The following is a 15,435-nucleotide window of genomic DNA, read 5'->3' as shown; positions in this document are numbered from 1 at the left end:
TTCCTGAAGAATTAATAGTGAAGCACTTTATAAAACACGATGAGCAGATTTAAAGTAAAAAGAACCTTGCAGGTTGACTCCCACAGACTGTCCATGTTCTGGTGTGCTCTGCAGATTAGTTTAAGAAGTTGCTTTGACAAACGTCCGCCCACAAAAATCTTCTGATCAGCTCAGGTTTCAAACCACATCCCAAAACAAGATTGTAGATCTGCACAAAGCTGGAATGGGATGCAAGAACTTTGGTAAAACAGTGTGGTGAAAGGAGAAAACTGCAATGATCAATCTGCAACACTTCACCTCACATGGACAGGGTGATAGATATAACCTACAGTTGGAAAAGGCTTGGTGCCAAAAGTCAAAGCGATGGAAATCCCACAAATCTTGCACCAGACTTTTTCTTTCATAGCTCTATTTTGAAATAAGCTTGAGTTCCTGATTGGTCAAAGTTCAACCTGGTTTAACTTTCAATGTACATTGAATGGATGCATGTGTTGTACATAGAGCCCAAAAACGATTGTAAAACCTGCCTAGAGACGCGTGAATGCGAGAGTTTTGAACGTAGAATTGCGCATTTTCAAAGACTTTTCACTGGAAGTGGCTGCTTGAACGTACGTTGCAGAGGGTGGTGTGAACGGAGCTTCAAGAGTCTGGAGAACTGCTGAAAGAGTTTTGGGCTTTGAGAACAAACTTGAAGGAAGGAAGGAAAACACTGTGGCCCTGAGAACACAGCCTAACAAAACAGCTTAGACATGCAAATATTCTGCTTTGAGGCTGGTTTACATATAAATGTCAGTAGGCCAATAAAACAGTGGATCTTCAAAGCTATTTTCACACGGCGCTCGGCAAAAGGTGTTCAAGCAACCACTTTCAATGAAAGTCTATGTAGACACGTGAACACGCATTTTGGGGTTCTGCATTTAAAAGACGCATTCATGCGTAGCCATGCGTGGCCACTGAATGCCCAATGTAAGTTAAACCAGGTCAAACTATAACTAAGCAGGGACTCTGATTTGGTAGTGACATCCGGGTGGCCTCCCTTTTAATTCACAGAAATGCCAAACGTTGAAAAATTGATCATGAAGGATAAATTGATAATAACTTTTTGTTTCCAACTGACATTTTATGACACAAAGTCTTTCATATATCCGAATAGAGCTGTGAAACATGGGCCGTATGTTTGATACCCCTATTCTAGTCCATTCCTGTGGCGAGTTATGATTTTTTAAAGAAATAACCGAAATGCGCAACTCCGCCACTAGGGGGAGCAAAGGAGAAGCAGAACAGGTGAAGCAGTATATCAGTGCATGTCCCAATAGCAAAACCTAACAGCTCTGAGCTCTAAAAAAGTTTCACCTTTTGCAGTTAAGAAAAGAGAAGATTTACCAACTATTAGCTGGACTGAAGAACAACAGTCTGCATTTACTCCAGCCGTGACGTCAGTGATGGAGCAGTGACAGACACCTTATTGCAAACAAATTGTTGCAAACATCCAAAAAATGCTGAGGGCTGCAGAAGTCTTGTGCCCCAAAAGCAGTCGACCTCAACTGCAGAACCAATATCTCTGAGGGCGCCATATGAAGGAATCCAGTCGTTTATTGCATTTTCAGTCACTATTGATGAAAACTCAAACATCACATATAACTGTTCATATTTATAAGAGGTGTTAAAGAGACCGTCACGGCGGAGTTTTTGAGTTGTTGAGCACTACAACAGCTGATGACATAGTCAGCTCTCTAGTTACTGTGCTGGACAATGTTGGAGTGAACTGGTCACGTGATGTCAGTCTGATGACGGCCCATCAAAGGTCAGGAAGAAGGCAGGTGTTTACAAAAAATTCAGACAGCTTTATTGCAACCATAGAGCTGGAGAAGAAAAGACCATTCTGAAAATATCAATAATCTCTCACAAATGAATAAATGTCTGGTCTTTTCTTCTCCAGCTTTATGGATGCAAAGCTCATCTTTTCATGTATAAAAGTCCAAATATTTGGCAGAGCACCGTAGGGAATCGAACCCTAACCTGCTAAAGCAGGCATACCATTATCAGTCTCTTTATTTTTTGACCAAACATGAAAGGAAGCTTTTGAGTTGGTGGTGACTTTTGTTTAGGACATGGAAACTGGATCTTTGCTGTATCTGTTTTTCTGAGGATCTTTTGAATCGCCCTTAGTCCTGCCGGAAGTCTCCCAGGAGCTACACCGTCATGATGGGGCATTTGACCCTAACAAGGGCAGGGCAAATGCTCCCAACAACCGGGCTCCTGGGGTATATTCAGGCACTCAAACCCCTCCACCAGGATAAGGTGGCGATTCAGGGAGGGAAAAATTTGTTTGTTCGCCAATTACTAATAATTTGTGTGGGAAAACCGAAGTTCTCGGAGGAAACCCACAGGCCTGCTCAATCTCTTTTAATCTGCTACCAATAATTTTGGGTGACTGATTTTTTTCTCTCTGTAGATGCATTTAGTTTGTCAACACAAGTGAATTTGGATAAGTGGGAGGAACCGAAGCCCTCGGAGAAAACCCACACAGACACTGGTCTGTCAGGTAACAAGGTTGACCCAACAAACCAACGTGCCGCCCTGTTTTTTTAAGTGCCAATTATATATTCACAGTAAAAATCTCTGTGTACTTAGCTTCTGAAATCCTTAATCTAACCTAGTGCTTGGTGTGGTGACATGTATCTGTACCTGACAAGTGATTCAGTGAATCCAAAGCTAAATGTCAGGTCAGATAATGCTTTAAGGACTTTGAAAGATCCACACCATCTATACAAGTGAATTTGCATAAGTGGGGGGAATTCGAAGCCCTCGGAGAAAACCCACACAAACACGGGTCTGTCAGGATACAAAGTCGACCCAACAAACCAACGCGCCGCCCTGTTTTTTCAAACCCCCCCAAAGTGAACAGTCTTTCTTTTTTTCCCCTTTTTTAGTTTTTTCCCCTCAATTGTAAAAAAAAATGTGTCTTTGTGTGTTTTATCATCTATAATACTCTAAAAAGTGATCCAGAGGACCAGGATTGAGCAGGCCTGATTTATAGTATTTTCAAAGTACTCACCTTTCTTTGCAGCCCTAATGCATTAAAACCCTCACCAATAGTTGGGTTGTAACTATGATAACCCAACTATTTACATCTAAATGACCTACGGTCATTTTCAATGCTAATCCCCTGTATCCATGACAACCCAACTATTTACATCTCAATGACCTCCCACCTCCTTCAACTTCTCTGAGTCTCTGCTGTTGAGCTTCTTTAGCAGGAGAACTCGGCCTAGGCTGAAACCATCCAGTTGTTTGGTGAGCTCAGTTACTTGCTCTTGAAGCCTTTTTGTTTCCTTTTCCTGCAGCTTCAACTTGGTTTTCAGCTCCAGATTGGATATCACCAACTCATCAAGTTGTGATTTTAGATTCTTTAAATCTTCAACTTCCCCAAAGTCATCGAGCTCATTTAAACACAGAATTTTTGCCCTTTCTTGAGTTTGGATGGAGCGGGTTGAACTTCTTTAGTAAATTCAACCTCATGACTCTGGAAATCACCAATGACCTGTTTATGTTTGGAGATTTCCATATCCAAAACCTGCCCACATTCATGCTCCACCTGGAACTCTTTTTCCAGCTGTGTCAATACTGGGATGTACAGGTCCAAATCTCTCTGAGCTAAACTTCTGATTTCTTCTTTCAGATCAAGAAACACTTTCTTCCTCTGCAATTTTTCTTTCAATTTCTCAATCTGTTTTTGGAGGTCACTTTCTGATTCAATTTTCTTCTGAGGCTGATATACCTCTTTTTTGGTCCAAAAGTCCACATATTTAGTGTTGTTTTTGGTGTAGTGATTGCTCCTCTCTGGGGCTGTCCTGAGCAAGCTCCTGTCCTCAGATGTTGACATGAAACTAAACACTACTTTATTGGCGTTATTGAAGACCTTTTTCTTCTTTTTGACCTCTCCGTTATTGACCTGGGTTGGAACATTGGCATCTGTCTTTTTTGGAGACCGATTTCCCACTCTTTCAGTCTTTTGAACAGACACCTCAGGTTTCACCTTTTTGAAATCTGTGTTCACAGACATTGTTGGTGTTTGATACGGTGTCTTAAAGTGGGTGTTAATGATGACAAGACTCTGTATTGCCTCTCCGTTCTTTGTCTGGGTTGGAACGTTGGTGGCTGTCTTTGTTGTGTGATTGGACTATTTTGTGCTCTCGTCCAGCTTTTTTCACGTGCTCGTTCAGAACAGTTAGAAGCTTGAAAGCACACGTATACAAAAGTTTTCTTGGAAGCCTTCTGACTTCAAATTATGACAAATCATGACATCTGATGACATCCTGACATCATTCATGTTAACAGAGTCCACTGGTTTATGTTCACTAGTTCAGCTTACCAGTTATGGCATCATTTAACAATGCATTATTGTTTTTATTTAGCCTATTTTAAAATTTAAAGTCTTGTTTTATACATTGTTCTTATATTTTTTCTATATATTATATATATATATGTATATATATATATGTTTTTTTATATCAACTGTAAAGAACATATTGCCTTTAAGTTTTTATCTGGAGGCCTTAAAGATAGACTCCAATGAAAATTGTGTCTTGTTGGTGTTTTTAACATGTTTTAGGAGCTTTTTACTCCTGATGGAGGACATGTATAAAAGAATTTTAGATTAAAACTGTGTTTCTGAGCATTTCTTTATTCATCTTGTGATGGATGTGGAGATGATTAGATGGTTAGGGTTAACCCTAACCGAGAAAAAGACAGAAAACAAAACCAAACCAACAGATAACTAGCTGACCATAGCTTATTTTGCTTTTATGTTACTGGACCGGCCCACTTGAGATCAGACGGGTTGGATGTGGCCCCCCAACCAAAATTGATTTGACACCCCTGCTCTAGACCAAACCTACAATTATAGATACAACGAACTTGATATAAGAAAATCAGCAATTAATCAAATGGTCATGTTAATAAACCATTGATTACTTTGAGATTTAAAGATCTGCATGTGAAGATTTGGGAAAATTTACTGAATTACCAAGTTCACTGTCAAAATCACAGTTCTTTTCTGTCATGATCACTTAAGTTAGGGATCTGCATCCACTTCCTTTGGGGGGATCCCAAGGCATTCCTAGACCAGGCGAGAGGCATAGTCTCACCAGCGTGTCCTGGGTCTTCCCCGCGGGCCTTCGCCCAGTAGAACATGCCTGGGATGCTTCCTCAAGGTGGCGTCCGGACCAGATACCGAGCCACAACTGGCTGCTCTTGACGCAGCAAGACCATTCTTTAAAAAATATATATTTTAAAGGAATGTGTACAATCAAAGTAAAAGGAACCTAAATTAATAATATTTTAAATATTTTAATAATATTTTAAACTGTAGTTTATGTATAATTCCCTAATGGTTGTAAAAACATAGATAGTGTTGTATTTTCTATTGATAATATCGGGCTTTGGGGCTCGTTTGGTTTGGGTCAGTAAGAAACGTGTTAAAGATTGCTGAATTAGGTCAAAAATGGTCACTTGGGCGTGCTTAATGTGCTTTCTGATATTTATTTTTACCTAGAAAGCAAACTTTTTTAAGTCAAATAAGTTACTAAAATAAATTGTAATGTTTCTGTAAAATTAAAGCCCAATCCACCCCCCATCTGGTCTTGAGGCTGTATACCCCCACCCATGGAAAATTACAATAAGACACTGCTAGGTTTTGTCCAGATACAGTTTTCCAGCGTGTTGCATGCATCACAGTTTCTGCAGCTTTAAAAAGCATAAAAAAATCAATGAAGGAATTTGTGCCAAGCAAAACCTTTATTTGTACTTTAAAACTTTATTCTTGGAATCCCAATTTACTGCAGCTGTAAGGAATTGTTATCTCATTAAAAGAAAATTTGCTTTTGATTATTAACTGTGATTTGTCCTATATGTTCTTAACACCCATAACTCAGTAGATGGAGCCATTGCTTCCAGTCGGCTGAGCACAGAACTCTGAGCCAAATGGTAAAATATCTGTTTTAAAAAACTTCCATGCAGAGGTGATCTGGTGTTTGTGCACTGGGGTGTAAGCATCAAAGCTCATGCACATCCAGGAAAAGCTGTTTTTAAACATAACTGTCTCATTCTCCAAGAAAAAAACTGGAAAAATGCTATCAATTTAAAAACGTCCAATACAATAGCAAACTAAGTTCTAAAAATGTATTAAAACCTTCTTTATGAATGCTGAAGCCTTCTCAATTTCACAGGAATTAAAAAAGATACTAAAATGGCATTTATAGGCTATAAATTATACTTGCTTATTTCTACAGTAGTACAAAACAATACAATGCTTTAGTTTTGTGTGAAAAACAATATGGAGCCTGAGCATAAATGTAATGCTCAGGCTCCAAACTAGAATTTTTCAAACTGGTTTTTAGATTTAAGGCTTTTTGCATGTGCGGTTTTCCAGATCATTCTGATGAAGAGGAGACACAGAAGTACTGTAAGATTTTATTTTTATTTTTTAAACACTGAATATGTGACTCATGTTGCCACCACCAGGATCAATTCAGGATGTGCATGTCTGATTGTTTTTTTGGAGTACTTTCTGATATGTCCAGCCCTTTTTGTCTTTGGTGTTTTCTCATCTTGGCCTGAAACCCCGATAATGAGCTAAAAACCTTTAGTTCTTAAAAATCCTACATGTTTTCCATCTGTACCCATCTTTCATCGGGACCCATTTCCTGTCACTTGACAGTTTTTTGCTGCCAAAGCCCCCGACTATCTAAATGGTCCTTTTTAATGAATTTATTTTCAAGTGAAATCCTGAATTTAACTAGATTTCTTAACGATTAAAGCTTTTTTTTCCACATCTCACAAAGTAGCCTTAACCCTTTCAATCGCGCTTTATAACATAACGCCACTAATTCCACTGCAATTGGCTTCACATGGATTATTTAGCTGTATGTGCATGTGAAATCTGCTGTCACATCTGAAGCTTTACTGTAGACGAACAGAAACTCTGTTGAACAACAGGGTGCTGTCATCATGCAGGTCCGCGGGAGCAGCAAAACGTCCCACAAGCAGACTTCCCAGGAAGTCTGACCCGAGGTCAAAATGTTCGGTTCTCAGTAAAACCGCAAACATCCGTTTTTTGTTGCAGACCCATTGAAAAGTTTTGCTTTTTTTCTTTCTTCTCTGTGCGTTCCAATTTGCTGTAGCTGGTCCACAGTGCTGTTTGTTAGTCAGAAAAAGCTGGTGTGTTTAGAGATTGACATGTAATTCTGAGTTCCAAAAGCCACGCCACTTGCTGACTTCCTTGTTGCATATAAGAGTTATGCGTCTTTTATGTTTGTGTTTTTCTGCTTGTTTGGGGAAAAGAATGTACACTGCATAGATAGCCAGAGCTGAAGCACAAATGTCTCCCCCTATTCTGCAAATCATCAGCACAAAATTTTAAGGTTATCATGTACGATAACTTCCATCACATGTGACAATTGCCACCGGCTATTAGAAAAGTTACACATTTGGAGAGTTTAAAGCCAAGCTGTTCCTCCACTTTCGCGCCGTAGTGATTATGTTGGTTTCAATTTCTGTTTAAAACCTAATTTTCATGTCTTTTATGTGTTTTAGGATTATATAATGTATTCTGCTTTCCTTGATCCCTACTTTTGCCCTCCTTGGCTGGTGGTGGAAGGTGCTCTAGAATTGAATGAATGAATATAATGACTTCTTTACTCATCTGCTAAACGTCACCATTACTACATCTCCCTTCAGAAATGCTGGAATTTGTCAAGGCTTCAATCCAGCAATGTGTTGGATGTGCATGTCTGTCAAATGTAACTGCATTTATTTTGAAATTTTCCTGTTGCAGAACACCTCAAAGTGCTTTACATTAAATAAATGAATAACTGATAATAAAAATAAAAGTAAAAATAATAGTAAGTGATGAAAACCTCCCAACATACACATTATACAAAAGCAAACAGGTAAAAATACATCAAATAAAAAATGAGGAAATGTAAAAACAACCTAAAAGCAATGTGAAATATGATGAGTTTGAGGTAGTTTTAAAAAAAACTACACAGTGGATGAAGCCTTCATTTCTTCAGACAGGATTGAATTTTTTCCATTTTGATTCACAAGGTTCAAGTTTGATTTTAATTACCATTCAATCTGATTTAATTAAAATTTAGTTTTTATATTCGTATTCAAAACTTATTTGGTTTGGTTATAAAAGCTAAACAGAACCAAAGCAGAACTTTCATAAATAACATGTGATAAAAACAAAAAATTATCCTAAAACACAAGAAAAAACCTCTATAGAGTATGAATTGATTGATTTAATAAATCCACTATTGAAACTAAGCCTCATTGGTCTTCACTCTAAGAGCGGACAAAACCATTGGGAAATGTAACAGAGTTCCACAGCTGTTTGGGTGTGGTGTAGTTTTAAAAAGGTTCTGACCAGGAAGAAAAAAAAGTCGTCCCAAAACGCTATTGATTATCATACATTTATCATTCTACACGCACCACATTTTTGGCAAGACGTTTTCTTGCTTTTTTTATGAGACCTCTGCAGATTTGCATTGTGGAATGTTTTAATTTTTTATACATCTACTTCTCTTTGGTTTCGTTCCACTTTCGGTCTGCTGTTCAGTACTCAGTGTGCCTTCCTCGAAGCACACGGGGCTTTTACTTCCCAGCAAACAAAGACCCCCCTTTTTCATGCAGACCAGAGCTCATTTGTTTAGTTTGCCCTAGAGTTCAGATGAGCTCATGCAACTTTCATACCTGCTCAGATAAAGCAAGCCATAAGAGGAAATAAAGTTTGATGTGAGCCCCAAGGAGCTCAAAGTGTGTGAAAAAAATCTCCCACACCATGCCATGCCACAATTTACCAGAAATGTTGACATATACCGGTACATAGAAATATTTATCAAGATGTTTACACCAAGTTATGACTCTACTGTCCAAATTGTTGCAGCTAAAACTCATATCCATCATAACAGGTCATGTTTTTTTAATTGTTATCTGGTAGCAGTTTTGAGTTCGTGCCTCAGCCTTTAACACATGGTAGGTCTTCTGCTCCTTTTCATGGATGAATAGCTTCCACATTTAGTGAAGGTTTTGCGCATCAATGTACTTTTTCTTGAGTGATGTTTTCAATACCTTTGCATCTCCAAAGCTACGCTCACACCGCCCTCGGCAACATGAGTTCAATCAACTTTTTTTAATGAAATGTAAGCGCTACGTACAAAACACATGACCATTGAACACACATTGCAAGTAAAACCAGTTGAACTTTGACAGATAAGGGACTTGGATTTGGTAGTGTCGTATGAATGGTCCCATCTTCAGTGGTTCAAGGAAGCGGATTTATTTATTCATTTATTTACAATACATGAACCTGATCACTGGTTCATCGGTGGAGTAAAGTCTGTTTAGTTGAGAAACTGTCCCAAAGCATGATATGTGCACCTCCATGGTTCTCTGTAGAGTTGCATCTTCAGAGTCACATTGTTTTACTTACTTTTTAACATTAGGAGTTGAGTTGGTGCCACCAGCTCAATTTAGTGCCTTCGTCACATGCACCCGTGTGGGGGAGCGGGGGGGGGGGGGGGGGGGGGTTGACCCATACAGGTGCTGCAGGTTTTTTGGGTTGTCCATGCTTGTGAAAGGTGTGGCCACATTGTAAATGGAGCGGGGGTGTGTCTTACAGGTGTCCCCCTTGATGCCACCTTAAGGGAGTCATGAAAATGAAAAGTCCGATTGTCCTGCGTGTGGTAAGTGTGTCGTGACTCGTGAAGTATTTGTAAGGATAATGTGGGTTTCACGCATTTTTGACCTATGGGTAAAACTGTCATGCAGTGTCATTAGGCTGCACTCTGGCCACTTGTGAGGTGCGCGCATTGGCTTCTTATTGACCACATGCTAATGCTCCACAGACGGGGTGTGCAGGCAATATATAAGTGTAGGATGCCCGTGCAATGGCTACGCAAACTATGCTCTGATTGTATATTTTCCCAATTACTAACAGTCAGGATGCACGCAAGTAACACACACCTATCCTTTGGACAGCACTAATAGGCTCTTACCCTAGTACGAAGGGTTTGGGGGGGTTGAAAAAATAAAAAATCTTAAAAAGCCTGCACCTCACCTGTTTGCTATGACCTTGCAGCATCCCTGTAGAAAAAAAATGTCCATGAACCTTATTGTTTCACGGGCTCACCGGGTGGTCTACAATATTAAAATGTTGTGTGAGAACCCCCTGTTGTGCCTCGTACAGATTTTTTGCCTGCAGACAGCCCTTATCCACTCGCAAGGGCAGTTGTGGCTAAGGCTTTGGTCTTATCCAACTATGACACTTTCACCCAGTTCTCCCTCAACTTTGTGGGCCCTCTGGCAGACATCACATGTGCCTTACTATTCAAACGGGACCATATGAGCCGTATAGGATTTCAACTCATTGCAGCACAGTTTGCCACCAATAGTTTTCTTTATGACCATAATTTCAGGATTATTTATCCCCCAGAATGTGGAATCTTGCTGGAGGACCAGAGGTTGGTTTGTCTCTTTTTTTGCCATTCATAAATATTCATTCCTGAAGTTTCTTCTCCGTCTGTCAAGTGTTTCTAAAGTCCTTGCATCTCATTCCAGCTTTGTGCAGATTTACAGTGATTTGTCTCAGCCGTGGATGTGAGGTTTACATGGAAGATAAATGTTTCGTAGACAGATGTCTGCCAGGAGCATCTTCTCAAACTAATCTGTAAAGCACACAAGCACAGCCTCTACCAGAATTAATGTTGGCGAAGGATCAAATATTTTGCTCTCTAAAAATTGTTACATAAAAAATTTGGTTACAGATGTCATATGAGGATTCTCTGCTAAGTTTCAGTTTTCAAGTGTCAGGGGGAATTCAATTTGTTTGAGTCAAAGCCAGTTTCTAAAATTCATTCAATACTCAGAGACTGTCTGGCACCAAACTTCACAGTCATCTGAAACTTAATAGGTCCCAATGTTGATGATTTGTTTAAATTCTGCAAGTTTTTGTGACTTAATACCAAAATGTACGAGTTTTCAGCCGTAAGAATTGTCAAAAACATGTGTGTGGTGATAAGAGTGTTTGGTTTGTTTGCCTTTTCTTGCAAAATCTGTTTTGGGAATGTCTGCGGATCATCAATGACAGCTTTTCTGCGGTGCTCAAAGATAGTTTCAACAAACGCTGACCTTAAAGACCCACACCAATGAAAACCGTGTTTTAGCTGATTTTAACATGCTCTTGTAGCAACTTTCTCATGATGGAGGATATATATGAAGAAAATTAAGATGGAAACTAGGTCCGGTGCCTTTTATCTTCCTTTTCACCAGAACATTATGGTCCTCTGTGTGAGAGTTTTCAACTCTATCATTTGTAGGGATACTCCGGTGACTCAAAGTTTTTTTTTTTTTTTTTTCCAGTGTGAGAGAAAGTCATTCCAAGTCCTCCATCAGAGGTTAATCATCTCCAAAAAACATGTAAGCTGAGAGGAGTAAAAACTCTGTAAAGGGCATTGCTGACCTTGAACCTGAACAAGCAGTCGCACCCATAGAGTCTCATTTATCTTAACAAAGAACTTTCAATCACTGAGGAGTCAAATTTTTTTCAGGTATGACACTTCTTAAAGCCTTAGTCACAAGCACCTGTACCGGGGGTTGACCCGAGTGCTGCAGGTTTTTGGGTTGTCTGGGCTGAAGTGGATCATAGAGAGGAGCCACATCTTAAAGTGAAGAGTAAGTAAGTAAATCTTTATTTATATAGTAAGTTTCTCAGAGAGTGACTCACAAAGTACTTCACAATGTCAAAACAAGATCAAATCAAAGAAAGAACACAGAATGGCACAAGGAGTCTAAAGCAGGTAAAAAAAAGAGGTGTGTCTTGCAGTGCACTTTAGCGGTAATTAGGCGTGAGTCCTAGTTCCTTACTGACCATATGGAAATGCTACATGAACAGGGTGTGCACAAGATGCCTAGGACACCTGTAGCATGCCCACATAAACTACTTTTTGTCTATTTTCCACATTTCTAACTCTCAGGTTGCGCAAGGAGTAAACACTTGTCATGTGTTCAGCTCCAACAAGCTCCTCGTACAGCATCCAGAATTTGGGAGAGTTGAAAAAATTCCAAATCTGTATATCACGGCTCCGTCTCACCTACCCTCTCTTACCCTTATGTGGTGTATATAAGTGTTTGTGGTGTATAAGTGTGTGACCTGTTGCTTGTGGCATACTCGTAGAAGAAAGTGTGTGTAAATGTCTTCGCTCTGCAAGATCACCAAGCGCTCTATGTTCTTGATATTTCCTGAGAACCCTTGCGTGTCCCGTACAGGTTTGCCCATTTTCCACCCGCAGATAATCAGTATCTAGCAGCAAGGCCAGATGTGACTACAACGCAGGGGTATCAGAATCCAGGCATCAAGGATCGCTGTCGAATATGTTTTCCCACCAACCTTCCATTGAAGCTCCTAATTGGCTGAACACACCTGATCCAGGTTATCAGCAGCAGATAAGGCAGGATTTCTGGAAAACCAGCAGAAGGCCGGTCCTGGGGCCTCATTTATAAACGTTGCGTACGCACAAAAGAAGGCGTACGCCACTCTCTACGCAATAGTTGAGATTTATAAAAAGCAAACTTGACGGGAAAATGTGCGGTCCTCCACGCAAGCTCTGACCCAGGCGTACGCACAAAAACGGGTGAAATGAGAAACGGCGACACCGTCGGCAGATGGAAGAAACACGTGAAAGTGACAGTGTGTGCCAAATCGTGCTGGCATGTGCTGTGCTACACAATGTGGCACAGCTTAAAAACGTGCCTCTACCCCCTGGCGCTGATTGCTGTGTTGGCCCCGACCCTGAACCCCATCCCCACGCATTTGAGCCATTTGCTGCTGCTGTGTGCCAGCGTTTGGAAGTGATGCGTCGCTTATAAAGAAAAAGAGGTGTGGAAAATATTATTTATTTAAGAATTCCCTCATCGTGCAGTTTATTTCAGTCAGGGCGATCTTGATTTCGCCCAACTCCTTGGCCACCTCTCTGATTGAACTACTGACTTCCCTCTGCATTTCAAGGACTGCATCGGTGAGGAAACGTCCACTGCTGGAGGGTAGAGAGCCGCGTGCCGTGGAGACGCTGGGTCCAGACGGCTGCTCAGCTGCAGCATCGTAACCACTGGCCCCGCTGGAACACCCAGCAACTAAAATAAAATTGTTCTATATTAATAATCTGTAATTGTGTAGCCTGCATACATGTGACTTGACTGCATTCATTTGAATTATTTCTCTTACCTGTGTCACCCTGACCCTGGCGCGTCGGCGTCCCCTCCGTCTCAGTCAGGTGACTGAGGCGGAGGAGGACGCCGATAAGGGGTACTTAATAGGGATTCCCCAATAATAGCGGCCAGTTTCTCATCAAGAGGGGTCAGCTCCGGTACACCCCCCCCCCCCCCCGTGGCGGACACACTCTGCCGATGCAGCGCTAGCAGTTTTTTGGCTCGACTTTGATGTCCGATCATTTCTTTCATTTCTTTTTTATTTCGGCCACGGTCCGAGGTTGTGAGGCTACAGCATTTACGGCGTCTGCCACCGTTTGCCGCTCACGTGCCTTTTTGGCATTAGTAATGCCCACACTGTGCCCTCCAAACAACGTTTTATCCTCTTTTCCACCTCGCCAACGATAACTTCTACTTCACATTGAGTGAAGTTACGTTTTTTTGATTTCCTCTCTGTGTTTGCCATGATTTAGCAAGCCATGAATATTAATTTGTGGGCGTTTCACAGACTCTTTATGGGCAACTATGGGCGTGTCATGTAGCCGCAAAAGCTGCGCTGCATTTAGAATCGGTTGTGATTTATAAAGGGAAAGATGCGTAGGATGTGCGTGCGCACGGTTTTATAACTCGCACAGAAATATTCGGATTTATAAAACCGTGCGCACGCACATCCTACGCATCTTTCCCTTAATAAATCACAACCAATTCTAAATGCAGCGCAGCTTTTGCGGCCTCATGACACGCCCATAGTTGCCCATAAATAGTCCGTGAAACGCCCACAAATGAATATTCATTGATTGCGAAACAATGGCACACAACAAGAGGAAATGAAAAAAACGTAACTTCACTCGATGTGAAGTAGAATTTATCGTTGGCGAGGTGGAAAAGAAGAGAAAAGTGTTGTTTGGAGGGCACAGTGTGGGCATTACTAATGCCAAAAAGCCACGTGAGAGGCAGACGCCGTTAATGCTGTAGCCTCACAACCTCGGACCGTGGTTAAATAAAAAAGAAATGGTCGGACATCAAAGTCGAGGCAAAAAAACGTCTGGCGCTGCATCGCCAGCAGAGTGTGTCTGCCACGGGGGGGGACACCGGAGCTGACCCCTCTTGATGAGAGACAAGCGGCAACAATTGGGGAATCCCTTAGTGGAGTGGTGACTGAGGCGCAGGGGGACGCCGACGCGCCAGATGCACCGGGTGACACACCCCCAAAAGCCCGCAGAGGTTCAACAGGACGGCTCGAGGAAGTCGGAACCGGCTCATAAGCCACTCGTCCTCGTTTGCCAGCACGTCTTCTTGCTGTCTAAAGATGCGTTCACTCCGAATTCTTCCATTTGCCACATCTTCTAAGAGTGCAAGATCAGCCATTGTGCGTCATTACGCATTGTGATGGGGGATTTTATTTCCCTCCATTTAATTACATCTGACAAGCTACAGATGTCGGTAATAATCGACGTGGAAATGGGAAATTGATCAGCGCAAATGTAATTTCTTGTTGCTTTCTGAATGGTTGAGACATACGCCATACATTGTTTTATCAAAAATAAAACAAACTAAAGGCATATGCATGAATACCATAATTCTGTAGCTTATGAAGAAATGTTTTACTATGAAAACAACTTTCCCTAGTGGACAATAAATGCATCTCTCTCTATCTAACCATCTGTCTGTCTAATTGCACCTATGTCTGCTCCGCCAGACGGACACATTGACGAGAATATCAGTTTTGTACATTATTTCGTACTGTTAACTATATTATTTATGAGGATGAATTGCACAACATGCCAATATTGCAGAACATTTTTCACTTTTCTTTCTGCACATAAGTGTTCATTTGAATTTCTGTTGTAATTTTCGTTTGATTTTTTTTTGTTTGTTTCACTGCTGATCGATCAAACAGGTGTTGGTGTAGCTGTTAATTGTAAGACGCTTTGTGAAGTCTTCATGTTATTTATGAGAGGCAGTATTGTCATTTTCACTTTCACGTGTTTCTTCCATCTGCCGACGGTGTCGCCGTTTCTCATTTCACCCGTTTTTGTGCGTACGCCTGGGTCAGAGCTTGCGTGAAGGACCGCACATTTTCCCGTCAAGTTTGCTTTTTATAAATCTCAACTATTGCGTAGAGAGTGGCGTACGCCTTCTTTTGTGCGTACGCAACGTTTATAA

Source organism: Oryzias latipes, chromosome 20, assembly GCF_002234675.1.
Source record: "Oryzias latipes chromosome 20, ASM223467v1".
In the NCBI taxonomy this organism is placed as follows: domain Eukaryota; kingdom Metazoa; phylum Chordata; class Actinopteri; order Beloniformes; family Adrianichthyidae; genus Oryzias; species Oryzias latipes.
Note: the sequence above shows the minus strand (reverse complement) of the source record.